This window comes from Pan paniscus, chromosome 10 (genome assembly GCF_029289425.2).
Source record: "Pan paniscus chromosome 10, NHGRI_mPanPan1-v2.0_pri, whole genome shotgun sequence".
NCBI classification, from domain to species: Eukaryota; Metazoa; Chordata; class Mammalia; order Primates; family Hominidae; genus Pan; species Pan paniscus.
Window position 1 is genome coordinate 43902727 of NC_073259.2, and position 27959 is coordinate 43930685.

A 27959-nucleotide genomic window follows, 5' to 3' on the forward strand; every position below is an offset into this window, starting at 1 on the left:
TCAAGTTATCCGCCTGCCTCGGCCTTCCAAAGTGCTGGAATTACAGGCATGAGCCACCGTGCCCAGACTATGCAGAATATTTTTAAATGATTGACTTGTTTTATTTCAGATACTGAATTATAATTGGTAACAGAACCAAAGATGACATTAGGAAATTTTTCTGACAAATCTGTGGCCACTCCAGTCTTCTTTCCCATTATTGTGAAAGCACCATTAAAACAAAATGCAGCTTACTTTCAACTATTCATTATTAAATTTCAAATATTCATTACTGAAGCCACATTTAAAGTAGACAATATCGGCTGGGCGCGGCGGTTCACGCCTGTAATCCCAGCACTTTGGGAGGCCAAGGCTGGTCGATCACTAGAGGTCAAGAGTTTGAGACCGGCCTGGCCAACATGGTGAAACCCTGTCTCTACTAAAAATACAAAAATTAGCTGGGCTTGGTGGTGCACGCCTGTAATCCCAGCTACTTGGTTGAGACAGGACAATCGCTTGAACCCAGGGGGCAGAGGTTGCAGTGAGCCGAGATCGTGCCAGTGCACTCCAGCCTGAGGGACAGAGCACGACTCTGCCTCAAAAGAAAAAAGTAAAATAGACAATAATGTAGTAGAAATATAATCTGTGTGGCAGACACCAACTCTTTTTTTTTTTTTTTTGGAGATGGAGTCTCGCTCTGTTGCCCAGGCTGGAGTGCAATGATGCGATCTCTGCTCACTGCAACCTGTGCCTCTGGAGTTCAAGCGATTCTCCTGCCTCAGCCTCCCGAGTAGCTGGGACTACAGGCGCACACTACTACACCTGGCTAATTTTTGTATTTTTAGTAGAGATGGGATTTCACCATGTTGTCCAGGCTGGTCTCGAACTTCTGACCTCGTGATCCGCCCACTTGTGATCTGCCCACCTCAGCCTCCCAAAGTGCTGGGATTATAGGTGTGAGCCACCATGCCCAGCTGACACCAATTCTTTTAAAGCAACAAATATCTTTACCAGTACAGAAGCTTATTCAACTGTGTACTGGAGATAAATCTCTAGGTAATTTTCTTCCAATATGTAGATGTCTCATCAATTATAGTGCATATTTGCCATTCTCTTCCAAGATTCTTAAATATGTTGACATAATTTCTTTTGCAGTATGTTCTGCTATTCTTGTTGCACCGTATCATGTATGTAAACATTTGCCTGTATCTACTCCATTTTTCCCTTTCAACTCTATTGTTCCCTTCACTATCAGATAAAGGCCTATGAGTTTTTTGTTTGAGACAGGGTCTTGTTCTGTCGCCCAGGCTGGAGTGCAGTGGTGTGATCTCAGCTCATTACAATCTCCAACTCCTGGGCTCAAGGCATCCTCCCACCTCACACTCCCAGGTAACTGGGATTACAGGCACACACCACCACACCCAGCTTTTTTGTCTGTTTATTGTATTTGTTTGTAAAGACAGGGTTTTGCCATGTTGGCCAGGCTAGTCTCTAACTCCTGGCCTCAAGTGATCCCTGCCTGGGCCTCCCAAAGTGCTGGGATTACAGGTGTGAGCCACTGCCCCTGGCCCATGCCCATTCTTTATGTATTGTCTATGACTACTTTGGCACATTTGGCACTACAGTGAGAGCTGAGTAGCTGTGACAGAGACTTTAAGTCCCACAAAGCCTAAAATATTTACTATTTGGCTGTTTACACAAAAGGTTTGCTAACATATGGTCTAGAAAAATCAACAAAACAATAAATCACACCCTGACTTGCTGCATTTGCCCATTTCCATGGTGTAAATACTCCCCTTACAGCCAATTTCGTGCTACCAATGTGACATTTCTGAATAGAGTTGGGAAGAGATGCATACAACATATGTAGTATTTCCACAGGGGATACAATGGACAAATAACCTCAGGAGCAGAATTATTAGTAAAATGAAGGAAAAAACCACAAAGTGATGAGTTTTTAATATTTATTATCTTTATTAAAAAAATTTTTTTTAGAAATAGGGTCTCACTCTGTTGCCCAGGCTGGAGTGCAGTGGTGTGATCATAGCTCACTGCAACATCAAACTTCTAGCCTCAAGCCATCTTCCCGCCTTAGCCTCCCAAAGCACTGGGATTACAAATGTGACTCAACATGCCTGGCCTATTACTTTTATTTTTATGATAATTTAATTGTAGCTTATATAATTTGATTTCTAATAATGGTTGTGCTTATGAACTGGCTCATAAAATCCCTGAAAATTTAGCAATCAACCTAATGCTAGCTCTATCTTCAAAAGGAGGCTTTGGGAAAGCAAGTAATTTTTGTATCCACTAAAGCACAGAGCTAAAAAAAATATTGGGGGGAGGGGAGACATCTATTGAGGGAACGCCACATGCAGGGTAACGTATTTTCTGGAGTACTATCCTGTATTGATATTGTATGCTCTTTAGCATTCCCATGCTGTCTGCCACTTTTGCTGGAGTCTTGATACTTGATACTGTTAATGCAAAATAAGTAGCAGGCCATTAGTTTGGAGTTGTTTTTGTACCCAGAAAGCAACCCAAAATTTAGAGGTATTCCTTGCACCTTTTGTTTGTTTTGTTTTTTTGAGACGGAGTCTCGTTCTCTCATCCAGGCTGGAGTGCAGTGGCGAGATCTCTGCTCACTGCAATCTCCACTTCCCGGGTTCAAGTGATTCTCGTGCCTCAGCCTCCCGAGTAGCTGGGATTACAGGCACTTGCCACCACGTCCGGCTAATTTTTGTATTTTTAGTGGAGACGGCACTTCGCCATGTTGGCTAGGCTGGTCTCGAACTCCTAACCTCAGGGGATCCACCTGCCTCAGCCTCCCAAAGTCCTGGGATTACAGGGGTGAGCCACCGCGCCCGGCCCCTTGTACCTGATTTTGAATGGAGTTTCAACCAATCACAGACAACCAGCCAAGTGGTTATATAATTAGGGACCTCCCATGTGACCATACCCAAATAAGGCAAAGGCTTAGCTGTAGCCAATCAAATTTCTTTACTTTCGTGTTCAGCCTATAAAGTTTGATGCCTAGGCAGCTAGAGCAGGGGTGTCTGAGCCTCTTCTGGTTTTGACTGTTGTCTGATTCAAAATCTAAGTTTGTTTTGTCTGAAATTTTTATTTCTACAATACCTATCCAGAAATCAGTCTAGGCTGGATATTTGAAGGCAGAAGGCAATAACTGGCTGGCATATTCATCATCTGTTGGAAATCTCTCTTCTCCTTACACATTTTCATTAACTTCTTGAGGAAGTGTAATTACAAGCGTTTTCCCACGAGCAGCCCCTACTAATAACGCATCAAGCTGCATGAATTCCGAAAAGCTTCAGAAAACTTGTGGTCTGAAACCCTACTATGCTTGAGGTACAGGAAAGAAGGATACTATCAAAAGGCATCATGCAGCTGGCACGGAACTGGGACAAGAATTTGGGGGCAGGATGGCCAAGTGCTAGGCCAATTGACGGTCTCCAAACCATTAGCACAGCTCCTATTCTGAGTGGAGGAGTAAAAACAGCTGTTGGAGAACTTGGACGTCATCCGCCCTTGTCAAACCGTTTTCAGGATTAATGTACTTAATTCAGCTTTTTCCACTACACCACACAGCCTCCTGTAAAACACCCTCCCTGCACAAAACTTACCCTCAAAGCACCAGGAACCTAGCCGGCTAGAGTTGAGCTTAGGAAAAACCTGAGTGGCTCCAGAGTCAAACTGCGATAACTTTGAGTCAGAGGAGTTAAGGACAAAGTAGAGCTGCACAGAGGCCCACGTCGTGCAAGTGCGTGTCTCCTTCAGAGAAAGGCGTGCCGAGGTAGACTAGGCCCCGGGCAGCAAAACCCCAGTCCCATCGCCAGCACCCCGCACCGCCAGAGCGACTGGAGCAGACGCGAGCGCTGGGCACGTAGCCGGTGGCGCGCACGCTCAGCCCGAGGCCGCACGGGAGGCTGTCTGGCGTGCGCGCCCCCGCGGCAGTGGGCGGGGTCCGGGGCGGGGCCGCAGGAGCAGTAGGTGTTAGCAGCTTGGTCGCGACAGGTGCGCTAGGTAGAGCGCCGGGACCTGTGACAGGGCTGGTAGCAGCGCAGAGGAAAGGCGGCTTTTAGCCAGGTAAGGGCCTTCTCTCTCCACAACCGGAGAGTGCGGGAAGACCCCGGCTTCTCTCCACACCCTCTTTCTCCTTCGACTTTTGGGGCGGGGGGAGTGCAAGGACTGTGAGTCCCTCCCCCTCGAGATAAGGGGTCGAGGGAGGCTGATCCTCCGTTCTTTCCTCACTTCTGGGGCCTGCGCTGGGTGGGGAGTGCTTACGTCGGGCTGAGCCTTTGCTGCCCAAGGGCGGGAGCTGCAAATACCCCGTCCTCTCCCACCGAGAACACTGCATTCTAACTGTATACTTTCTGGTGTGGTGGAGGAAGGTGGCAATTCATTAAAACTCCAAATACCCTCCTTCCAGGGAAATACTCTAATATTCAACTGCTCTTTTTCCTTCATTTTCAGCCATTCCCTCTCTTTTCGATTTTTTCTCCCTTCCATTACGCCAGCTGAACTCTAAGACACTTACACCCTTTTGAGGAATGTTGAGAATATAGCAGTCCTTGCAGCCGATGTGTCATCCCCGAATCGCTATCGTGTATATATCGCTGGCACTTGCCCCCGACATATGTTGGTGTTAATGTAAGGTAATTGTACACCCCTGGCTACACATACTAAAGCTTGAAGTTGTTGCTGCTAGGAACGAACCATCTGGCACCCTTCCTAGCCTCCTTACTGATGCTTGCAAGAACGGTTTAGCTGATCCTGGTGAGAGATATTTGAACTACTATTGTCTTGCACGTAACTCCAGCTTTCAAAAGTCTGCCTTGGACGGGCGCAGTGGCTCACGCCTATAATCCCAACACTTTGGGAAACTGAGGCGGGAGGATCGCTTGAGCCCAGGTGTTTGAGACCAGCCAAGGCAACTTAGCGAGACCCTTGTCTCTACAAAAAAATAAATAAATAAATAAAAATAAAAGATAAGTCTGCCTAATCCAGATCTGCCTAATCCAGATGGTTCAATTGACTTGACTTTTCAGGTTAGTCAAAGGTAATTAGGGAGTTATCAGTTTTTAAGGCAATGCCCATTTTGGGGAGAGGTTTTCTTTTGCATTAAGTATTCTTTCTTTTGCTCTTGATTTAAATGGTTTAACACAGTACCTTTTATCTGCTTAGTTACCAATACTATTCACAAATGCTAAATATTTCAGGAGCCATGAAATAACACCAATCCTTTCTTCTGAGGTATGATGTAGACACAAAAGAACATGACCCCTAACAACATGTTCTAAGTTCCTGTAGAGGTATAACCTGGGTGCAGGATGATCACGTTTTAGATAGATCTTCAAAAAATTATAGAGTTGGCGTGAAAGAAGGCAAAAAAAAAGTGTGTGTTCATATATGTTTTCTTGTTTTGCATTGATAGAACAACATATAATGTACTAGGTAATTAGTTTAGGAACTTATTTCATTCTTTGGACAAAATATTGAGTGCCTTTCATGTCAGTCCTGCTGTAGATTCAAAGTGCCAAACGTCTTTACCCTAAAAGAACTTAAAATCAAATGGGTTAGACAGATCCACATACAATTTATGGTATTAGTGAGGTCATTTCTATACTAGAGGTCAGCCCAGGGTACTGTAGGAGCATAGGGAATATAGGTGTTTTGTTTTGTTTTTTAATTCTCTCTTCTGCTTTTCCTTAAAAACAAAAACCTCTGAGTAATAATGAGTGATTCTCTTCAATCTATGTGTTTGTATCACTTTCATATTTCTTACCCTCTCTTCCTCCAATTCTATGGCCTATGGAAAATGGGATTAGACCCTGTTGTTAATGTGGCATTTAGTAAATAGTTGGATCTGTTTCCACTGTTCTGTATTGGGCTGGGAAGTGTTGTTATGAGGTAGTCCCTGGGAAGAGAACAGTATATTGGCAACATTAGCAAAGGAGTGCCATTTTGTAAAAATTACCTCATTGTATAACTTTCTTTAACTTGGTACACTCAAGCTTTGTTCCAGACTCTGGTTAAAGGTGGGGCTAAATTTCAACCTAATAATTCTAAAAGAAAGCTTCAGAAGCTAAAACAATTCACATTTTGGCGACGGGATACTTTTTCCTGCTAAGATGCCCTCAAAATGTTTTTCTCTTTCTTTTTTTCTTGGGTGGGGAAGACAGGGTAGATAGGTGGGTGGGGAAAATGTTTTTAAGTATAATTTTGACGAGTGTTTCTTCAGGTTTCAAATTCTTATATTTTCTCTGATATTTTTCACCAGTTAACTGCAATTAACTTAGAGCCCTCGTACCAAAAAAATTTATCAAAGACACACACACAGACACAAAAGAATATTGAGAGTGTGGGAGTTCATTAGACATCTTTGGCATAATAGGGCACCTAACCACAAATTGGAAGAGTTTATTATTTAAATTGACAGTGAAACTAGTTTCAGGCATTCTTAATTCCATACATTATTAGATAGATGACTTTTAGATTAGAATTGTACCCTTTCTGCAGATAGGAAAATGTATAACTTGAGTCCTAAGTCAGTAATTTCCATTAGAAAAGGCAATTGTTTTTTAAGTTTGCTATTGTCTTTCACTGTATGTTTTTTGATAGAAAATTAAGGTACTTCATTTTAGATTGCATACAGTAATCTCCAGGTGAGGTTGCTTAACACAGCCTCTTCAGGTTATTAACAAACCAGTGGTTGTAAATGAAGTAGTTTCTACTTAATGATTATGGAGTTGAGATTCTATGGTGGATGATAAGGTAGGACCATACTGATGAGTTTATTCTGAAGCTGGGTGCAGAGTCCTCAAGACTCAGTCAAATTATTGTGCTACTGAAGACCTCTTTTCATAAAAAGGATGGAGTTTGACCTAACAAGCAATCCATTATTCAGCATGTCAGATGATTTCTTGACACGTGAAAACTTTCTAGAGACTTCCTGTGTCCACTCTTAAGAAGTTAACATGATACCATGAAAATTTTACATTCTTTTGATTTTCTTTTAAATAATTTCTTAATACTACTACCCTGGGCCGGGCGCGGTGGCTCACGCCTGTAATCCCAGCACTTTGGGAGGCCGAGGCGGGAGGATCACGAGGTCAGGAGATCGAGACCATCCTAGCTAACATGGTGAAACCCAGTCTCTACTAAAAATACAAAAACAAAATTAGCCGGGCGTGGTGGCGGGCGCCTGTAGTCCTAGCTACTCGGGAGGCTGAGGCGGGAGAATGGCGTGAACCCGGGAGGCAGAGCTTGCAGTGAGCCGAGATCGCGCCACTGCACTCCAGCCTGCGTGACAGAGTGAGACTCCGTCTCAAAAAAAAAAAAAAAAAAAATACTACTACCCTGAAACTAAGAACTTTCATCTTTAGGGGAAAAAAAGATGCAACTTTTTTGTACTTCTGATAACAAGTGTGGATCTATTTTCCCCCTTAATTATTCTGTAACAGAGCTTATGATATGGAAAACTTTACAGTCCTTCAAATATGTTTTGTCTTGCACAAAGTATTGCTATTTTTGTTTCATTACCCATAAATTAGTCCCAATATCCGCTTTACTTAGTTTTAGATTTCCACAATCTTTTTTTTCTCCATAAACTGAAATTCAAGCTAATGCCCCGGGACTTCTTTATTTCATAGTCAGTTTTACTAAACAGGTAACATTTGCTCAGATTTGGCGTCTGAGCAAAAATTTGGCTTCCAGCACTACAGGAAAGCTGTCTGTCCATGCATAGTATCCAGTGGCTTCTGTCTAAGGGTCCTTACCCCTTGGCAATAATTGACCAAGTGAACAACTTGTCTAGTTCTTCCTTTCATTTGCTTTTCTTGACATGACTACTATCTGGTTCTCCACTTTCTAATCTAACCACTTACTCCCATACTCCATTAACTCAGTCTTTTTGCCCCTTAAATGCCGGGTTCACCATAGCCCTGCTCAGCTTCCTATTCTCACTATACTTTCTCCCTTTATAATCTGATTTCTTTCCATGACTTCTACTATCACCTCCATGTAAGTGGCCTGAAAATTTATCTTTTTAAAAAACTTTTTTCATATTGTATATATAATTCTTGTTTTATTTTCATATATGCCAACACATTTAAACATAAAAATTATAGATATTTATATTATTATAAAATAAAAATTATATATGTTTATTATAGAAAATGTGGAAAAAACAGGCCGGGTGTGATGGCTCATGCCTGTAATCCCAGCACTTTGGGAGGCTGAGGCCGGTGATCACTTGAGGTCAGGAGTTCGAGACCAGCCTGGCCAACATAGTGAAACCCCATCTCTACTAAAAATACAAAAATTAGCTGGGCATGGTGGCGCATGCCTGTAGTCCCAGCTACTAAGGAGGCTGAAGCGGGAGAATCCCTTGAACCCAGGAGGCAGAGGTTGCAGATAGCCAAGCTCATGCCACTGCACTCCAGCCTGGGTGACAAAGCAAGACTCCATATCAAAAAAAAAAAAAAGAAAAGAAAAAAAGAAAATGTGGAAAAAACAAATTATAAAGAAGACAAAATAACCCATATTCCATAATCTGTTCCAGAGAGATCTATCATTTGATATATTTCCTTTCAGTGGTTTTGTTTTCTTTGATATACACACACTCACATAAACACAAAGGTAATTGAACTCATACTGTTGCAGTAGATACAGTTTTGTGTCTGCTTTTTTTGCTTTATATTATTTTTCATAGCATCAAAAATTTTTGAAAACGTTTAAATGGATATTTAATCTCCATTGTAATCTATTTAATAATTTATTATATTGAGGTTGCATAATTTATTTGTGTTTTGGTTTTACATTAAATGAAAACAATTGAGAACAAATTTATGCATAAATCTTTGTGCAAATGACTCATTATTTCCTTAGGTTAGATTCCCAGAGGTTGAATTACCAGGTCAAGGAGTGTGAAAATTTAAAAATACTAAACCTGCTCCCAAATTGCTTTTTGTAAAGATTAGACTAATTAACATTCTCAACTGCAGTGATTGTGAGTGCCCATCTTAGTGCAGCCTTGGTAACATTGAATATTATTATTATGATGATTTTTGAGATGGAGTCTCGCTCTGTCGCCCAGGCTGGAGTGCAGTGGCACGATCTCTGCTCACTGCAAGCTCCGCGTCCCGAGTTCGTGCCATTCTCCTGCCTCAGACTCCTGAGTAGCTGGGACTACAGGTGCCCGCCACCACACCTGGCTATTTTTTTTTTTTTTTTTTAGTAGAGATGGGGTTTCACCGTGTTAGCCAGGATGGTCTCAATCTCCTGACCTCGTGATCCGCCCACCTCGGCCTCCCAAAGTGCTGGGATTACAGGCATGAGCCACCTCGCCCAGCCCGTCTGGCTAATTTTTGTGTTTTTTAGTAGAGACAGGGTTTCACCCTGTTGATCAGGCTGACCTCAAACTCCTGACCTCAGGAGATCTGCCCACCTCGGCCTCCCAAAGTGCTGGGATTACAGCATGAGCCACCGTGCCCGGCCCGAATATTATTTTTTAATCTTTACTAATTTGATAGGCAGAAATGAACTAATTTGTATTTCTTTGCTAGTGAGAGAGAACATTTTTCATACATTCATTTCTGTTTCTTCTGTGAATTATGTCTGGGTTAATCCCACTCCCATTTTTATTTCGGCATTAACATTTTAATTATGTTGGTTTTTTGTTTGGTATTCTTTTATTTGGAGCGTTTTGTGGGGGAAGCACAGGCTTTTATTAGACCAAATAGAGTGAGTGGAGTGACAAAGTGGAAAGTATACAGAAGTTGGAATTGTGGTGTTAAAAATGCCCATTGTTTTGAGGGGCCAGAGCTTGTGATCAATGAAGCAGTACTGCAGAATGGAAAGGGTGCTGTTTGAGAGTCAGGATTCCCAACTTAATGTTGTCATCAGCCAATCAGGTGATCTTGGACAAGTCATTGATTCATTGACTCAGAGCCTCATCTGTAAAATGAGAGGGTTGGGCTTTTGATCCCCAAGACTGGACAACCTCTGTGCTGAAAGGATGCCTTTGGAGCTACTACTGTTCACTAGACATTCTGGAATTACTTTCTGTCTCATCTCTAACCTTTCACCTAATTTTAGATATATAGAGCCTGAGGAAAGACTGGATGCAGTAAAGGCAGTGTCCACCGGAGTAGCAAGGGGAGCCTGGGGACAGCTTAATTTGTTTGTGCCCTTTAACTTTCAGGAAAATAGAAGTATAAAAAAAAAATTGAATGGGGTTCTTGCTGTGGGGGTTGGGGGAAGAAAAGAAAAAAAAAGCAGTCAAAAAGATTGGTATTTTTTTAGGCATTCCCATAGACTGACACTTGGAAACTGGTAAGATAAAATCACAGAAGCCCTGCTGACCTGTGCCACAAAACTCCATTATCTACAATGTATGTGAAAAATGTCTCATTTTGTGACTAGAGGGTGTACGTCTCCAAGGCAAGTTATTTAACAACTTCTTCTACTTCATACAGAACCATTCTTAGTGTTTTTCTTTGTGATTTGTATAAACTCTTCTAAGAATATTAATTTTTTGTCCTGTGGTCAAATATTTAACCAGTTTGCCTTTTAATTTTGTATATAGTATATTATTACTTATCTATAGATTTTTTTTTTTTTTTTGAGACAGGGTGTCACTCAGTCACCCAGGCTGGAGTGCAGTGGCACAATCTCGGCTCACTCTAGCCTCCTCCTCCAGGGTTCAAGTGATTCTCGTGCCTCAGCCTCCCAAGTAGCTGGGATTACAGGCACATGCCACCACGCCTAGCTAATTTTTGTATTTTTAGTAGAGACAGGGTTTCTCCATATTGGCCAGGCTGGTCTTGAACTCCTGACCCAGGTAATCTGCCCGCCTCGGCCTTCCAAAGTGTTACAATTATAGGCGTGAGCCACCACACCCAGCCTGGATTTTTAAATTTGAGATTTCTTCTGGTGCTGTGATGTTTAGAAGGCCTTCACCATCCAGAGATTGGTTAAATACTCACTTTCATTTCCTTCTGATTTTTACCGTTTTACACTTTATATTTAATTCTTTAATTTGTATTGAACTTACTTTGAAGTACCAAACCAATATGTTTAATGCCTTTGTATATCTGAGCTCCAGATCTGTATTTCCAGCTACCTGTTAGGCTATGTGGATAGTCCCTGTACGCCATGCATCTGCGTACACCCAGATTCACTAAGGAGAAAGCTTGAGGTTGTACTTACCACTTTAATACTTTTCTCCACCCACATTTAATCAATCCCCAAGTTTGGCTGATTCTGCCCCAGGAGTGATAAGAGTTCTTTAATCAGTCTTCTAATTCAGATTCCCCTTTTAGTTTTTTGCCAGAGTCCTTGAGTCCTTGAGTAATCCTTAGAGTTGGCTTCAGTTTTTCCCTTGCAGAAAAGTTATCAGAGTTGTCATAAAAAAAAAAAAAGCACTGATTTTCAAAATATGGTTCCTTTAACTGCCTGTGTTAGAATTACCTGGCAGTGGTTAAAAAGGTAGAGTCTCAGGTCCCACCTAGACCTGCAGATCAGTGTGTCTGAGGGATGGGCCTGGGAACCTGAAGTTTATCAAGTACCTCAAGAGATTTATATACAAACTTAAGGGGAGACAATGCCTAAGTAAATTCAGTCTAACTTTCTGACATGCTCTTCAAGACACCCACACCCCCACTCTGACAGCCTATTCTTTTAGGCTTATCTCCCACAACACGACCCACCCACCTGGCACTGTGACCCTACAATAATTCTCTGTTTCCTGGACCTGCCCAGTTCTTTCCTGCCTCTGTGCCTTTGCTCATGCAGTTCCCACAGCCTCATGCTCCTCCCCTTCCCCACCCTCTTGTTGAAATCCTTTTCCTTAAGAGCCCAAATCAAATGCTACCTTTTTAAATTTTTTTAATAAAAAAAAAGCCTTTTCTAATTTCTTCTACTTGAATCAGTGGCTCCCTCCCCAGTCTTTATACTTAACACTTGATTTTTGCTTCATTTCTTACCTTAATTAATGTTGTCACTATTTATAAATTATTGCTTCCTTGTAAGATTACAAGCCTTTTAGGTATGAGAACCTTTCCCTTCCTTTTCATTTTGTGGCCATTATGCACATATAAACAATTAAGAACTCACTTATTTTATTTTATTATTTTGAGACACAGTTTCATTCTGTCCCAGGTTGGAGTGCAATGGCGCAATCTCAGCTCACTGCAACCCCCACCTCCTGGGTTCAGGTGATTCTCATGCCTCAGACCTCCAGAGTAGCTGGGACTACAGGCACGCGCCACCATGCCTGGCTAATTTTTTTTTTTGTATTATTAGTAGAGACAGGGTTTCACCATGTTGGCCAGGCTGGTCTAGAACTCCTGGCCTCAAGTGATCTGCCCACCTCAGCTTCCCAAAGTGCTGGGATTATAGGCATGAGCCACCGCACCTGGCCAAAGTACTCATTTAGTACATGAAATATATCTGATCTTGCAAACACACTTTTATATAATAATGTTTGGCTTTGTATCACACATAGAATAAAATTAAAATCCTTTAGCATTGTTATTAATCCGTATTTAATCTGACTACTACTCATCTCTGTGTCATCGCATACTTCTCACTCACTTCCTAGCTATATTATTCCTTCCTCAGGGCCTTTGCATTTGCTTTCCTCTGCTTGGAAAACTCCCCCATCTATTGTCTTCACCTTGCTGGCTGCATATGTTCTCCCCATCATTCAGGTTTCAGTTCAAATGTCATTCACTCAATGAGGCCTTCCCTGATCACTGCCTAAAGAAGCTGTTCGTGTCCCTGTTCCTACCACAACTCCAGTTACTCTTTTTGTATTTCCTTCACACCACTAATCACAGTCTTTAATTGTCCGGCTTCTCCAGTGGAATGGAAATTTCATGAGAGTAGAGACCATGTCTGTCTTTTTTTTTTTTTTTGAGATGGAGCCTCACTCTGTCACCCAGGGTGGAGTGGAATGGCACGATCTTGACTCACTGCAACCTCCAACTCCCAGGTTCAAGAGTCTCCTGCTTCAGCCTCCCAAGTAGCTGGGACTCCAGGCGCCCGCCACCACACCCAGCTAAATTTTTTATTTTTGGTAGCGACAGGATTTCACCATGTTGGCCAGGATGGTCTGCATCTCTCGACCTCATTATCCGCCTGCCTTGGCCTCTCAAAGTTCTGGGATTACAGGCGTGAGCCATCGCGCTCGGCCTTGTCTGTCATTTTTAACATTATATCTTCAGCACTTGGAACACTGCCAAAGACTTGGTAAATGCTAAATAAATATTTGTTGAATGAGTGAATAAGCCTTGAAGATGGACTTTTCATTTGGACAAGTCTTGTTTTGTTTTGCAATCCAAAGTGTTGTATTTTTTTTAACTGGACAACAGCTGAGGTCGGTCCATCTGGGTTCAAATTAGGTAGCAGTCTCTGAGGAGTTCGGAAGGTAGCAGGACAAAAGTTTGGATACTGTGACAACCAGGATTAAGTTCCATCTGAGTGCAAGTTTTCCAAGGTGTTTCCAGGATCCAGGCCACTATTTTCCTACCACTATAGCCATCTACTTCCCAGGTTGTTACTCTGGATTATACTAGTCTATCAACTCCTATTACATTTTCAAAAGCCAGTGTGGCAAAACTAAAACCCAATTACTGGAATCCACAAACAACCAGAAGTTTTCTTCTGTTTTCATTCTCTAGGAGAAAAATTAAAAAGCTATCTAGAATCTTCAAGAAAAAATGAAATGATTTTCATTATACTTACTATTAACACATGCTCTGAAATAGGACAGTGTACTGATTAGAAAGATTTTCAGCAACAGCTTTAAACAAAAGGTTTCTTATTAACATCTAGTTGAACCAGACATTATAATGAATTAGTTCTAATTTCTATTTCTTTTCATTGGTTAGTCTTTTTTAATTCCATTTTTTTTCTTAATGCTGGCTTGAAGTTTTATTTAAAATAATGCTTTGTAGAGTAGCTGACAGTTTTCAAAGTACTTTTGCTTTTATCCTTTCATTTAGTCCTCATAAGCATCCTGTGTGAATCAATACCTGTTTTTGAGATGAAGAAATTGAGGCCCAAAGACAGTGATGATCTTTCCCCTGCCAACTGAAAGACCACTACCCAGCAAATGCCTCTCAATAACTATTTTCTACAGTCCCGAATTAAATATAGCTTTTAGAAGCTAATCATTAAAATTCAATTGAAACGGTAACATTAATATGTTTATAACCAGGCCAGGTGTGGTGGCTCATGCCTGTAATCCCAGCACTTTAGGAGGCCAAGGCTGGCAGATCACTTGAGGTCAGGAGTTCGAGACCAGCCTGGCTAACATGGCAAAACTCCATCTCTACTAAAATTACAAAAATTAGCCTGGGAGAGTGAGTAAGGCTCCCTCTTAAAAAAAAATGTTTATAACCAATTCTTTTTTTTTTTTTTTTTTTGAGACAGAGTCTCGCTCTGTTGTCCAGGCTAGAGTGCAGTGGTGTGATCTCTGCTCACTGCAAGCTCCACCTCCTGGGTTCACGCCATTCTCCTGCCTTAGCCTCCCGAGTAGCTGGGACTACAAGCGCCCGCCACAACGCCCGGCTGATTTTTTGTATTTTTTTTTAGTAGAGAAGGGGTTTCACCATGTTAGCCAGGATGGTCTCGATCTCCTGACCTCGTGATCTGCCTGCCTCGGCCTCCCAAAGTGCTGGGATTACAGGCGTGAGCCACCGCGCCTGGCCCTATAACCAATTCTTAATAAGATACCTAGCACTGGTCCAGATAAGTAGCCAAATTTTATCACTTGTGTGGCGGTGTGATTTGGTACATCTTTATGTGATCAGCCTCAGTGATGCTTGTCCTTTATTAAGGCGTTGTTATGTGGTAGCTGCTCAGATTTTTTTTTTTTTTTTTTTTTTGAGACGGAGTTTCACTCTTGTTGCCCAGGCTGGAATGCAATGGCACGAGCTCAGCTCACTGCAACCTCCACCTCCCGGGTTCAAGCAATTCTCCTGCCTCAGCCTCCCGAGTAGCTGGAATTACAGGCATGCACCACCATGCCTGGCTAATTTTTTTGTATTTTTGGTACAGATGGCGTTTCTCCATGTTGGTCAGGCTGATCTCGAACTCCCGACCTCAGGTGATCCGCCCGCCTCGGTCTCCCAAAGTGCTGGGATTATAGGAATGAGCCACCGTGACCGGCCAGCTTCTCTTTTAAAGAAAGGAAGGATTAAAGAACTTGCCTAGAGAAGAGTCACTTTTTAGTAAATCCATTTTAATTCTCCTGCTTGAAGGTATTGGTTAAACTGATCTGAACTGACTCTTCAGATTGAGCAAGTCCTGAAAAAAAGCACATCATCTAAAATTTCAGATAAGAATGGAAGCCAGGCCCTTCCTGGAAATGTCCAGAAGTGAAACTAAGAAGCCCTGTATTTGGAGAAAACTTGATTAGTTATTAAGGACAAAGGGCTGCTTTAAGAAGTTTATATCTTTAACAGAAGGAGCCTTCCTAAAATAAGCGTATGTGTTTCTTTTGCTTTGAGATTGTAAAGAAGACTCCTTAATGAACTATTTTACCTTAATTAGGCATGTAATTGGCAAGACTTGTGAGCATGTAGTTTCTCGGCAGATTTTCAGTTATGTAGGTGGGCCTTTGCTGAGATGTGTGGCAATTCAGTACTAGTGTAACACTGTTTTTCATTCATATAACAGATATTTATTGAGCCCCTACATGTTCCAGGCACTGGTATTCAGTACATCTGATGTTAAAGTATGGAAAGGTACAAAGGTTAAAGGAGAAATATGCTGTTCAGAGGAAGTCTGTGCTTTGTCGTGATGGTCTTGGTCAATTGTAAATTTCCACATTCTTTTTCTAATTAGCTATGTTTTTCTCTACTCTTTACCTTAAATTTGAAGCTAGTGACTTAATGATCTGTTTTTCTACTTACTGAAAGAGATTTTTCTTACTATGTGTGAAAAAAAACTACTGGAAAAATAAGAAAACCTCACTTCATTGGATTATGTTTGCCCTTAGAATAAGTTAATGATCAGCTGGGACGGGGAGGGAAGGAACCAAATGAGCAAATAACAAATTTTATTAATTGGGAGAGAGGTGGAGTTAGACTTGAATTTGATCTGGTAATTGTTTAATTTAAAGGGAAAAAAAAAAGATTAGGAAAGTTCTTGGGTGGTTCTTCATGACCTACAAATTTTAGACCAAAGTCAGTTGTTTTTGTTTTTCAAGATAGAGTCTTGCCCTGTCGCCGAGGCTGGAGTGCAGTGGCATAGTCACGGCTCACTGCAGCCTCAAACTCCTGGGCTCAAACGATCCTCCCACCTTAGCCTCCCAAAGTGCTGGGGTTACAGGCGTTAGCCACAGCACCTGGCCCAAAGTCAGTTTTTTGTTTGTTTGTTTGTTTGTTTGTTTTGAGACGGAGTCTCGCTCTCTGTCGCCCAGGCTGGAGTGCAGTGGCACGATCTCAGCTCACTGCAAGCTCCGCCTCCTGGGTTCATGCCATTCTCCTGCCTCAGCCTCCCAAGTAATTGGGACCATAGGCACCCGCCACCATGCCCGGCTAATTTTTTGTGTTTTTAGTAGAGACAGGGTTTCACTGTGTTAGCCAGGATGGTCTTGATCTCCTGACCTCGTGATCCGCCCACCTCGGCCTCCCAAAGTGCTGGGATTACAGGTGCCCAAAGTCAGTTTTCAAAGGCTGTAACTGGGGTTACTCTTTTTTACCTGTCTAAATAAGATATGTGAAGATTACCACAATTATGTAAAAAACTAATTTGGGGTTCATAAGCACAAGAAGATAAAATATTCACACAAATGAATAAGGTAATAGAAGCCCTGTGGGAAGGTTATAGTTATGTTCTCTTCAACATAGAGTTCTTTTTTTTTTTTTTTTTTTGAGATAGGGTCTCACTCTGTTGCCCAGGCTGGAGTGCAGTGGCGTGATCTGGATTCACTGCAACCTCCACCTCCAAGGCTGAAGCAATCCTCCCACCTCAGCCTTCTGAGTAGCTGGGATTACAGGCTCAAGCCACCACACCTGGCTAACTTATTTGTTTGTACTTTTTGTAGAGATGGGGTTTTGCCATTTTTCCTAGGCTGGTCTTGAACTCCTGAACTCAAGCAATCTATCCTCCTTGGTCTCCCAGAGTGCTGGGATTACAGGCGTGAGCCACTGTGCCTGGCCCAACTTAGAGTTCTGACAGAGGTGTTGATGTGTTGATAATACCTAAAATTTTATCCCTTTTTTTTTTTTTTTTTTGACAGAGTTTCACTCTTGTTGCCCAGGCTAGAGTACAATGGCGCGATCTCGGCTCACCGCAACTTCTGCCACCCAGGTTCAAGAGATTCTCCTGCCTCAGCCTTCCCGAGTAGCTGGAATTACAGGCACGTGCTACCACGCCTGGCTAATTTTGTATTTTTAGTAGAGACGGGGTTTCTCCACGTTGGTCAGGCTGGTCTTGAACTCCCGACCTCAGGTGATCTGCCCACCTCGGCCTCCCAGAGTGCTGAGATTACAGTCATAAGCCACCGTGCCTAGCCTTTTTAATTTTTTATTATTATTTTTTATTTTTTTGACAGAGTTTTGCTCTTGTTGCCCAGGTTGGAGTGCAATGGTGTGATCTCAGTTCACTGCAACCCCCGCCTCCCAGATTCAAGCGATTCTCCTGCCTTAGCCTCCCAAGTAGTTGGGATTACAGACATGCGCCACCACACCCGGCTAATTTTTTGTATTTTTAGTAGAGACAGGGTTTCTCCATGTTGGTCAGTTGGTCTCAAACTCGTGACCTCAGGTGATCCTCCCGCCTCGGCCTCCCAAAGTGCTGAGGTTACAGGCATGAGCCACTGTGCCCGGTCCTAAAATTTTATCCTTAAGAGATATAACTTTTACCAATTTAGACTTTATGGTGCAGAGAAATGGTGTCAGGTCTTTGATCAGATCTGGTGTTCCTGGTAGTAACCATCAGTTTCTCAGAGATTATTACATTAGAGATATTCTCTTTTTATTGGTGATTTAACAGAAATAAGCTGACCCTGAAATATCATGTACGCTAGAACTGCTTTTCTGGTTTATTTTCCGTGCTGCAGATCATTTTGTTTCCAGGCCAACCTCCTAAAAAATGAAAAGAGCTAACATTTATTTAACTTCTTTGGGCCTCAGTTTCTTCATCTGAATATTATTCAATAATACACTTACATAAAGTGAGTCGGTAATAATTCTGAGTGTGTTACTGTGAAGATTAAATAAGTTATATATGCAAAACAATTAAGACAGTATCTGACACATGGTAAATGGTCGATAAATGTTAGGTATTTTTATTACCACCACTGCTATCATTATTAAGTACTTATTTTAGCAATGTGCTAAGAGAACATTTTAGTGATGATGAAACTAAGGCTTAGAGTAATTTTCCTCATGTTACCCAGTAAGTGTGTGGTAGACTCAATATGCAGACTTGAGCCAAAAGGAGCCTTGGGCAGAGTTGGCTTAGATGTGGAATAGGCTGGGGCATCTGGCCCAGCCTTTAATATTCCTAGTTTCAAGACTCTTATAGGATAAGACCGGTCCAGACAGCCCCTAAATACCGGGAAGATGTGGTTTGTAATATGTCATTAGAACATGGACATTATGGTCTGTGGGATTGTTTCAAATCCTAGTTCTATCAGTTATTAGCTCTGTGACCTTGAGCAAGTTATTGAACATTTCTAGAGCCTTAGTTTCTTCCTCTGTAAAATGAGAATAATAAATATTTGCTGACCCGGTGCGGTGGCTCATGCCTATAATCCCAGCACTTTGGGAGGCCAAGGTGGGAGGATCGCTTGAGCCCAGGAGTTCAAGACGAGCCTGGGCAACATAGCAAGACCCTGTCTCTTACAATAATAATAATAATAATAATAATAATAATAATTGCTTCATGGCAGTGTAAGAATTAAGTGAATAAGATCAAATGGAATGAGATAACATGTAAAGCACCTGGCATATGGCCAGTACTCAATAACCAATCCTCAGGCTTATGCTCAAGGGGTTCAAACTTGTACCTGATTCTGACATTATCTGTCTAGATGGTGAGCGTTTAGGTTCTGGGTCTGCAAAAATTAACATGTTTGGACTCCATATGAGAGGTTCAGATTCCATAGGTGATCCTGATACTCAGAGTACCACCCTTATCTGAAAGCACTAGACTGGGTGGTGGAGGGTAGCAGCAGTGATCCTCTCTCAATGCCTGGGCTGTCAGTGTCAGTCAGGCTTCTTACAGGGCTGTGCTCTGCCTAGAATATTAATGAGCAGTCAGGGGTGGGTGTCCTGCAAAAGGGAACCCCGCAGAAACGAGGCACTCATCTGTATAGTCAAGCGGCATTTTTGTTTGGAAAGAATATTAATGAGATCTGGATAAGAATCAGACACTAGGAAAGGACAGCTGCTGTGAGAGGCAAATCCAATTGTACAAGGAGTTACACATGATATTCAGAAAGTCCTTGTGTAATTAAAAAAAAGTAAGTTGTAGAGATAATAAACAATTTATAAATGACGTTAAAAAAAATAAATGTGGCCGGGCACGGTGGCTTATGCCTGTAACCCCAGCAGTTAGGGAGGCAGAAGTGAGAGATAGGTTGAGGCTAGGAGTTTGAGGCCAGCCTGGGCAACATAGTGAGACCTCATTCTTCACCAAAAGAAAAAATAGGCAGGCTGGGTGTGGTGGCTCATGCCTATAATCCCAGCACTTTGGGAGGCCAAGGCAGGTGGATCACAAGGTCAAGAGATCAAAACCATCCTGGCCAACATGGTGAAACCCCGTCTCTACTAAAAATACAAAAATTCGCTGGGTGTGGTGGCATGCACCTGTAGTCCCAACTACTCAGGAGGCTGAGGCAGGAGAATTGCTTGAACCCAGGAAGTGGAGGTTGTAGTGAGCCAAAATTGCACCACTGCATTCCAGCCTGGCGACAGAGCGAGACTCTGTCTCAAAAAAAAAAAAGTAAATGTGGCCAGGGGGCACGGTGATTCACACCTGTAATCCCAGCACTTTGGGAGGCCAAGGAAGGTGGATCATCTGAGGTCAGGAGTTTGAGACCAGCCTGGCCAACATGGTGAAACCCTATCTCTAAAAAAAAATACAAAAATTAGCTGGGTGTGACCGGGTGCGGTGGCTCACGTCTGTAATCCCAGCACTTTGGGAGGCCAAGGCAGGTGGATCACGAGGTCAGCAGATCGAGACCATCCTGGCTAACACGGTGAAACCCCATCTCTACTAAAAATACATATAAAATTAGCCGGACATTGTGGGGGATGCCTGTAGTCCCAGCTACTCGGGAGGCTGAGGCAGAAGAATGGCGTGAACCTGGGAGACGGAGCTTGCAGTGAGCCGAGATTGCGCCACTGCACTCCAGCCTGGGCGGCAGAGCTAGACTCCGTCTCAAAAAATAATAATAAAAATAAAAAAATTAGCTGGGCGTGGTGGCACGCCCCTGTAATCCCAGCTACTCAGGAGGCTAAGGCAGGAGAATCACTGGAACCCAGGAGGCAGAGGCTGCAGTGAGCCAAGATCAGGCCACTGCACTCCAGCCTGGGTGACAGAGTGAGACTCTGTCTCAGAATAAAAAAAAAGTAAATGTATTGAGTGGCCAACACATATTTGAAAATATGCTCAACCTCACTCATGATTAAAGGAGTGAAAACTAAAACAATAATGTACCATTTTCACACATCTCCTATCAGATTGGAAAAAATAAAAATAATGCTTATTACTGACAAGAATGTGGAGAAAGATTCAAATATAAATGGATGTGACTTTTTTGAGGGAAATCTCAGAATATCTATTTAAAAATTTAATGCATAGGCCTTTTAAACTGGAAATGCTCCTCCTAGGAATTTATGCCATAGATGCACCCCACCCCAGGTAGGCAATAGTACAAGCATGTTCGTTCCATTCTTATTCATAACAGTGAAGAAGCAAAAGCAACCTACATGTTCATCCACAGGGGCCTTGTTAAATAGGTTTTAAACTATTACAGAATGAAATATTATGAGGTACTGAAAGATTGAGATAGATCTGTATGCCCTGAGGTGGGATGTTCAAGAGGAAATAAATAATTGCTGAACAGCACATTAACATGAAACCATTGTATTTCTAAAACATGTTTGTATTTATCAATTTCTCTGTGCCTCAGTTTTCTCATCTGTAAAATAGGCATCCTGATGGTACCTACCTCATGACTTCATTTCTCTTCAACTAATGTTACTACTTCCATTATATAGTGATGAGCAATTTTTTTTTTTTTTTTTGAGATGGAATTTTGTTCTTGTTGCCCAGGCTGGAGTGCAATGGTGTGATCTTGGCTCACCGCAACCTCCACCTTCCTGGTTCAAGAAATTCTCCTGCCTCAGCCTCCCAAGTAGCTGGGATTACAGGCATGCGCCACCACGCCCAGCTAATTTTGTATTTTTAGTAGAGATGGGGTTTCTCCATGTTGGTCAGACTGGTCTCGAACTCCTGACCTCAGGTGATCTGCCCACCTTGGCCTCCCAAAGTGCTGGGATTACAGGCATGAGCCACCGCCCTGGCCAGCCATGTTTTAAATAATGACAGCAATTTTCAAGCTAAAAAGTCAAACAGCTGAAGCAAATGTAACATTTTTGATTTTTTTTTTTTTTTTTTGAGATGGGTCTCACTCTGTTGCCCAGGCTGGAATGCAGTGACACCATCACAGCTCACTGCAGCCTCAATCTCCTAGGCTCAGGCAATCTTCCCACTTCAGCCTGTCAAGTAGCTGGAACCACAGGCACCCACCACCACACCCGGCTAATTATTAAAATTTTTTTTAGAGATGGAGTCTCACCATCATGCCCAGGCTGATCTTGAACTCTGGACTCAAGTGATCCTCCCACCTCAGCCTCCCGAAGTGTTAGGATTACAGGTGTGAGCCACTGTGACTGGCCAGGAATTATTTTTAATCACAGCCTTATTGATCTAAACCTTGTTAAGTCAATATGACACATAAAGTAAGCTAAACCTAAATAGGAGTTCTAGTATCTGAACCTTTAGAATAATGTTTATTGAATGTGGCTTAGACTCTGAAGCATGCGAAGACTGACAAGATCTGCCTCTGACCTCAAGCAATGTGCTGGGCACTGTTTTACATTTATTGTCTCCTTTAGTTTAAAACAACCCCGTAAGGCAGATTTATCATCTTCCTTTTACATAGAAGGAAAGTAAAGTACAGAGAGGTTGCCATGCATCTGGTAACACTAGAATGGGAATTGGAACCAGCTGGTATTTCCATTCTACTGTCCTGCCTCCAGAGGGTCATGGGGTAAGGGTGGGCAAGGTGAGCCCTGGGGGGGCCACATGAGAATTCTCAGGGACCTCAGTGATCATCTGTTATCTAGTCTAATGATTTTCAAGCCATCATTTAAAAATTATAAAGTTTTATTGAAAAATTATATACCATACAATTCACCTATTTAAAATGCTCAGTTCAGCGGTTTTAATATGGTCACACAGTTGTGCAGCCATCACCATAATCAATTTTACAACATTTTATCACCTTCCAGAGAAAACTCATACCCATCAGCAGTCAATTCCTTGTCTTCCTACTGCCAGTCCCAGGCAACCACTAATTCTTTTTCTGTCTCTATAGATTTTCCTGTTCTGGACCTTTCATATAAATGTAATCATACAGTAAATGGTCTTTTGTGGCTGGCTCCTGTCACTTAGCTTAATATTTTCAAGGTTCATCCATGTTGTAGCATGTGTCAGCACTACATTACTCTTTATAGCCGAATAATATTCCCTTGTATGGGTATACCACATTTTGTTCATCCTTTCATCAGTTGACGAACATTTGTGTACAAGTTCTGTGTGGACATGTGTTTTCATTTCTCTTGAGAGTATATATATATACAGACACACACACACAGAGGAATGGAATTGCTGGATCCCATGGTAACTCTGTGTTTATAATCTTTTGAGGAACCACCAGACTGTTTTCCAAAGTGGCTGCACCATTTTACATTCCCACCAGCAGTGTATAACGGTTCCAGTTTCTCCACGTCCTCGCTAACACTTGTCAAACTATATTTTAACTATACCCCACAATAAGAAATATTTTACATTCCTACTCAGTTTATACACATACAAATAACTGAAACAAAAACTTAAAAAAAAATCTACCTATACTATGTCTGATGCACTTTGACATTTTCGATTGCATTCTGTTCTTTTTCATCAAAACAAACATGTTGGTTCTGATCGCTCAAGTTGCTTTTACAACTCACTAATTGTGACCTGCAGCTAGAAAAACACTAGGCTATTTTAACCCCTTCATTTTGCACAAGAAGAAAGAGGACCCAGAGAAGTGGCTTGTTCATGGCCATACCACTAATTAGTGGCAGATTCAAGATGAGAGCACAAGCCTGTTGGCTCCCTGTTTTAACTTTGACCTCTCAGTAAATTATAGTTGCCCTCTTATTCAGTAGATAAAAATAAAATAGTTTCTATTTTTTAACCTTCTTATCTTTCTCAAGCAGCATTTTAAATTCAGCAACAAACCTGGCTAGAGGAAAAAAAAGAATGAGAATAACTCAATTTTATTATCATGAGTCATTGTTTTAACACAATGATTTTGTGCCATCTGGACAGAGAAGTACTAGGTGAACCTAGATGATGGGCATCAAATTAGGCAGATTGAATTAATCAGTGCAGTGTCTCAGATTCCTTTTTGTCCAAACCTCAGTGTACTTTTAAAGAGCAGCCATTTTCCTTACACTGTCAAATTTGAATGGCAACATGAAATTGAAGTGGGCAATATAAAAAATATTTTATGTTGCTGTCTTTCCATTTTTCCTAGAATACATGTAGGTCTTAAACCCTTTACTTACTTATTTTTGAGTCAGAGTCTTGCTCTGTTGCCCAGGCTGGAGTGCAATGGTGTGATCATGGCCCACTGCAGCCTCGATCTCCTGGGCTCAAGTGATCCTCCTGTTTCAGCCAAGTAGCAAGGATCACAGGCATGCACCACCATGCCCAGTTAATTTTTATTTTATTTTATTTTACTTTATTTTATTTTTTGGCAGAGAACAGGTCTCACTATATTGCCTAGGCTGGTCTGGAACTTCTGTCCTTAAGTGGTCCTGTCTCCTCAGCCTCCCAAAGTGCTAAGATTACAGGCATGAGCCACTGTGCCCAGCCTTAAACCCTTTAATTCAGTGTTTTCCAGCATTTGATGAGGGAACCTCTGACACTAGAGTTGCTTCAACGTTCTTCTTATTAAAATGTGGGTTTTTTGAGCCCTTCTCCAGACCTAATGAATCAGAATCATGGGATGGGACCTGAAAAATCAGTATTGTATACAAGTTTCCTAAGTGATTCTATGTACACTCAAATTTGTGACCAACTGAATTAAGTGTTTTTCCCCCTTTATTTCTCATCTTCCTTTTGGTTTCTAAAATTACTATTTGGCTTTGTTACCTGTAGAGCCAAATAGTAATTCGTTAGCATTTATAAGAAAACACCTAAATTATCTCAGTAGAAGGAGTTAACTAAAACAATATTGATGGGTTTCAGTTTTATTCTACCTTAGTAGAATACTGGAGACCATTTTTTTGATGGCTATCTCCACTGGTTTCCCATACCTTGGAATGATTTATTTTGGAATAAACATAAACAACCTACTCTATTGTTTGATTTCTTTTCCCCAAAAACACTAGTCTCTAAAAATAGCTGAATCCAAAAAATTATTTCAAATGCCTGGGATCCCTCTCTTCATTAACAAATACTTGAGTGCCCCCCATGTGTCAGGCACTGTTCTGCAAGTTAAAATACAGTGTGATTTTTAAAAATTACAGTGTGAGCCAGACACAGTGACTCACACCTGTAATCCCAGCACTTTGGGAGGTTGAGCTGGGAGGATCGCTTGAGCCCAGGAGTTCAAGGCTGCAATAATTATGATCACACCACTGCGCTCCAGCCTGGGAGATAAGAGTGAGACCTTGTCTCAGAAAAAAAATTACCATCTGATCAGGTAGGGATAGGTCTAATACTTTGAGAACTTACAGGGAACCTTTTAGCCCAAGCTTGAGGGGTCAGGGAAGGCATCTGGAACAAAGTGTCACCCAAGCTGGGACCCATAGCAGAAGGCCAGGGAGGCTCAAGCATTTTCAGACAGAGGGTAGCAGTGTCCTTGGGGGGAGTAGTGTGCTCAGAGAATGGCTTGCATCAAGAAATAACTTGAGCATACCTAAAGATGTGAGGAAAAGCTTGTGCAAAATCCATATGTGCAAAGTTTGTCCAATTTTATTCAAGCTGCATTTATAGAGTTCCTTCTACTTAGAAAGCAATACACTATCACGCCTGTAATCCCAGCACTTGGGGAGGTCGTGGTGGGCAGATCACAAGGTCAGGAGATGGAGACCATCCTGGCTAACACGGTGAAACCCATCTCTACTGAAAAATACAAAAAATTAGCTGGGCGTGGTGGTGGGCACCTGTAGTCCCAGCTACTCGGGAGGCTGAGTGAGGCAGGAGAATGACGTGAACCCGGGAGGCGGAGCTTGCAGTGAGCCGAGATCACGCCGCTGCCCTCCAGCCTAGGCGACAGAGCGAGACTCTATCTCAAAAAAAAAAAAAGAAAAGAAAAGAAAGAAAAAGCGATATACTAGATGTCAGAAAAGCAAAAGACAAAGCAGGGAGAGGGGTAAAATAGCATTTATTGATAAGTAAATAAGTAAATAAATGACTTCCTTTTTTTTTTTTTTTGAGACGGAGTCTCGCTCTGTCGCCCAGGCTAGAGTGCAGTGGCGCGATCTCGGCTCACTGCAAGCTCCGCCTCCCGGGTTCACACCATTATCCTGCCTCAGCCTCCCGGGTAGCTGGGACCACAGGCGCCCGCCATCACACCCGGCTAATTTTTTTTTATTTTTAGTAGAGTTGGGGTTTCACCATGTTAGCCAGGATGGTCTTGATCTCCTAACCTCGTGAACCGCCCACCTCGGCCTCCCAAAGTGTTGGGATTACAGGCGTGAACCACTGCGCCCGGCCAATAAATGACTTCTTAAGCTCTTATTGGGTGCTAGGTAGAGTTGTACATACTTGACACTTAAAAACTTGTTTAATTCTTGCCGCAGTGAAGGAGTTTCTTTTATCCTCAATTTATAGATGAGGAAACTCAGAGTTTAATAACTTGCCCAAGATCACTCAGCTAGTGTTCGTGGTGAGAGATCTCAATAGCTAGATTCTAATCCATGCCCCATGCCCTTAGCCTCTTGCTATTTTCTTTCCAAAATGTGTCCCTGTGTTAGGCATTTTATATAGAATTTTTGACTAGCTAGGGTAGGTAATGGTATATGCCTCAGAGAAGTAAAGAAATTTGCACATGTCACCACAATTAGAGGCCCAGTGAGAACCTGTAAGTTCTCCTTTTAACTTCAAACTTTGTGTACATTTTGTTATACTATGTTATGTGTTATTTTATTTGATAGAAACAAAAATTCATATACCAATTCTTTGGAGAAAAATGATTTGTAATTAAATGAACTTAATTTGAAGAGTAGAGGTTAAAGAAAGGATAATACATATGATTTGGGTTATGTTATGTTGCATATTGGACATATGAAACTATCCAGCATGGAGTAGAAATTCTAGGACTGGGCTGGGCGTGGTGGCTCACACCTCTAATCCCAGCACTTTGGGAGGCCGAGGCGGGTGGCTCACTAGAGGTCAGGAGTTCGAGACCAGCCTGGCCAACATGGTGAAACCTCGTCTCTACTAAAAATACAAAAACTTAGCCAGGTATGGTGGTGAGCACCTGTAATCCCAGCTACTCGGAAGGCTGAGGCAGGAGAATCACTTGAACCCAGGAGGCGGAAGTTGCAGTGAGCCAAGATTGCGACATTGCACTCCAGCGTGGGCAACAAGAGTGAAACTCTGTCTACAAAAAAAAAAAAAAAAGAAACTCTAGGAGTGGAAGCCAGGAAAGTTAGGCCTTAGGATCCAGCTTTGGGAATCATGTGGAATAAGTGACTTTTGATGAGTTGAGAGTAAGTGAGCTTGCTCAGAGAAGGGAGAGAGACTGACTCTTTATTGATTCCTGGGAGTAAGAGTGGAGGTAGGAAAAGAGGATTCTGCAAGAAAAGAGAAAAGTGGAATTTATTCTCAATTACACAGCCTCATTTTTGTTGCTTTTGCTCTGGGTCTTAGTGTTTTTGAAGGCACAAAATATCCTTTAAAAGGAGATAAAGAGATCAAATATTATTGAAGTGAGTCTGTCCTGATGTAAACATTTACATTCTTGTTGACCCCTGGGAATTTGGTCAATGTTACAATTGTCCTATTGTCTAGATTCATGTTTCTACACATACCTGAAGCTCTTCCAAGAACAGTAGCAGTGATTATTCTAACATGCCTGCAGACTTGTCTATCATCATGTTTCTGAATAATAGAGTAGTGAGCTTGTTATGTATAACATTTGATGTTATTTAGTGGTTCCATTTTTTTATATTGTGAATTTATATGAGAGTTTGAATAAGCTAAAATTACTGGGTAATTCACAGTTCTGAAAAATATATGCTTCCTCATAACTAGTCTTGGGACTGCAGGATAAGCATTCAGTTTCTGTACTAATTGTGTTTCAGATAAAACTTAAAGCTATGTGTAATTTTATGGAAGGCGTATTTATAGAGTTCTTTCTATTTAGAAAGCAATGTATTAAATACTAGATGTCAGAAGGTTAAAAGGCAAAGTAGATCTGTCCTCTGACTTCAAATATCTTGCTATTGAGTAGGAATTATGAAATTATTATAAGGCAGGGGGGATTGACTTATGCTGATTAGGAATAGGGCTAGGGCAGTTTGGAAAAGGGCTATGTGTGTACTTTCACTTGAGTCTTTTAAGGTGAATAGGTTGAGTACGGGATAACATTTCAAATGGAGTGAAAAAAATATACGGTGTATCATGGGGGGAGAAGCTGGTTATGGCAT

At 41.8% G+C, this 27959-nt stretch overlaps 1 protein-coding gene across 3 annotated transcripts in view; it reads left to right on the forward strand.

The window, feature by feature from the left end:
- The first annotated feature begins 3957 nt into the window (after nucleotides 1-3957).
- LIMA1 (LIM domain and actin binding 1) overlaps nucleotides 3958-27959 on the forward strand; it is a 107355-nt gene continuing 83353 nt past the window's right edge. Inside the window, exon 1 of one of the 3 annotated variants that reach the window (XM_008951216.5) lies at nucleotides 3958-4083. The gene's annotated coding sequence lies outside the window, so the exon portion shown is untranslated. The remainder of the gene's footprint in view (nucleotides 4084-27959) is intronic. The other 2 variants (XM_034935896.3, XM_024931094.4) reach the window with 2 other exon arrangements.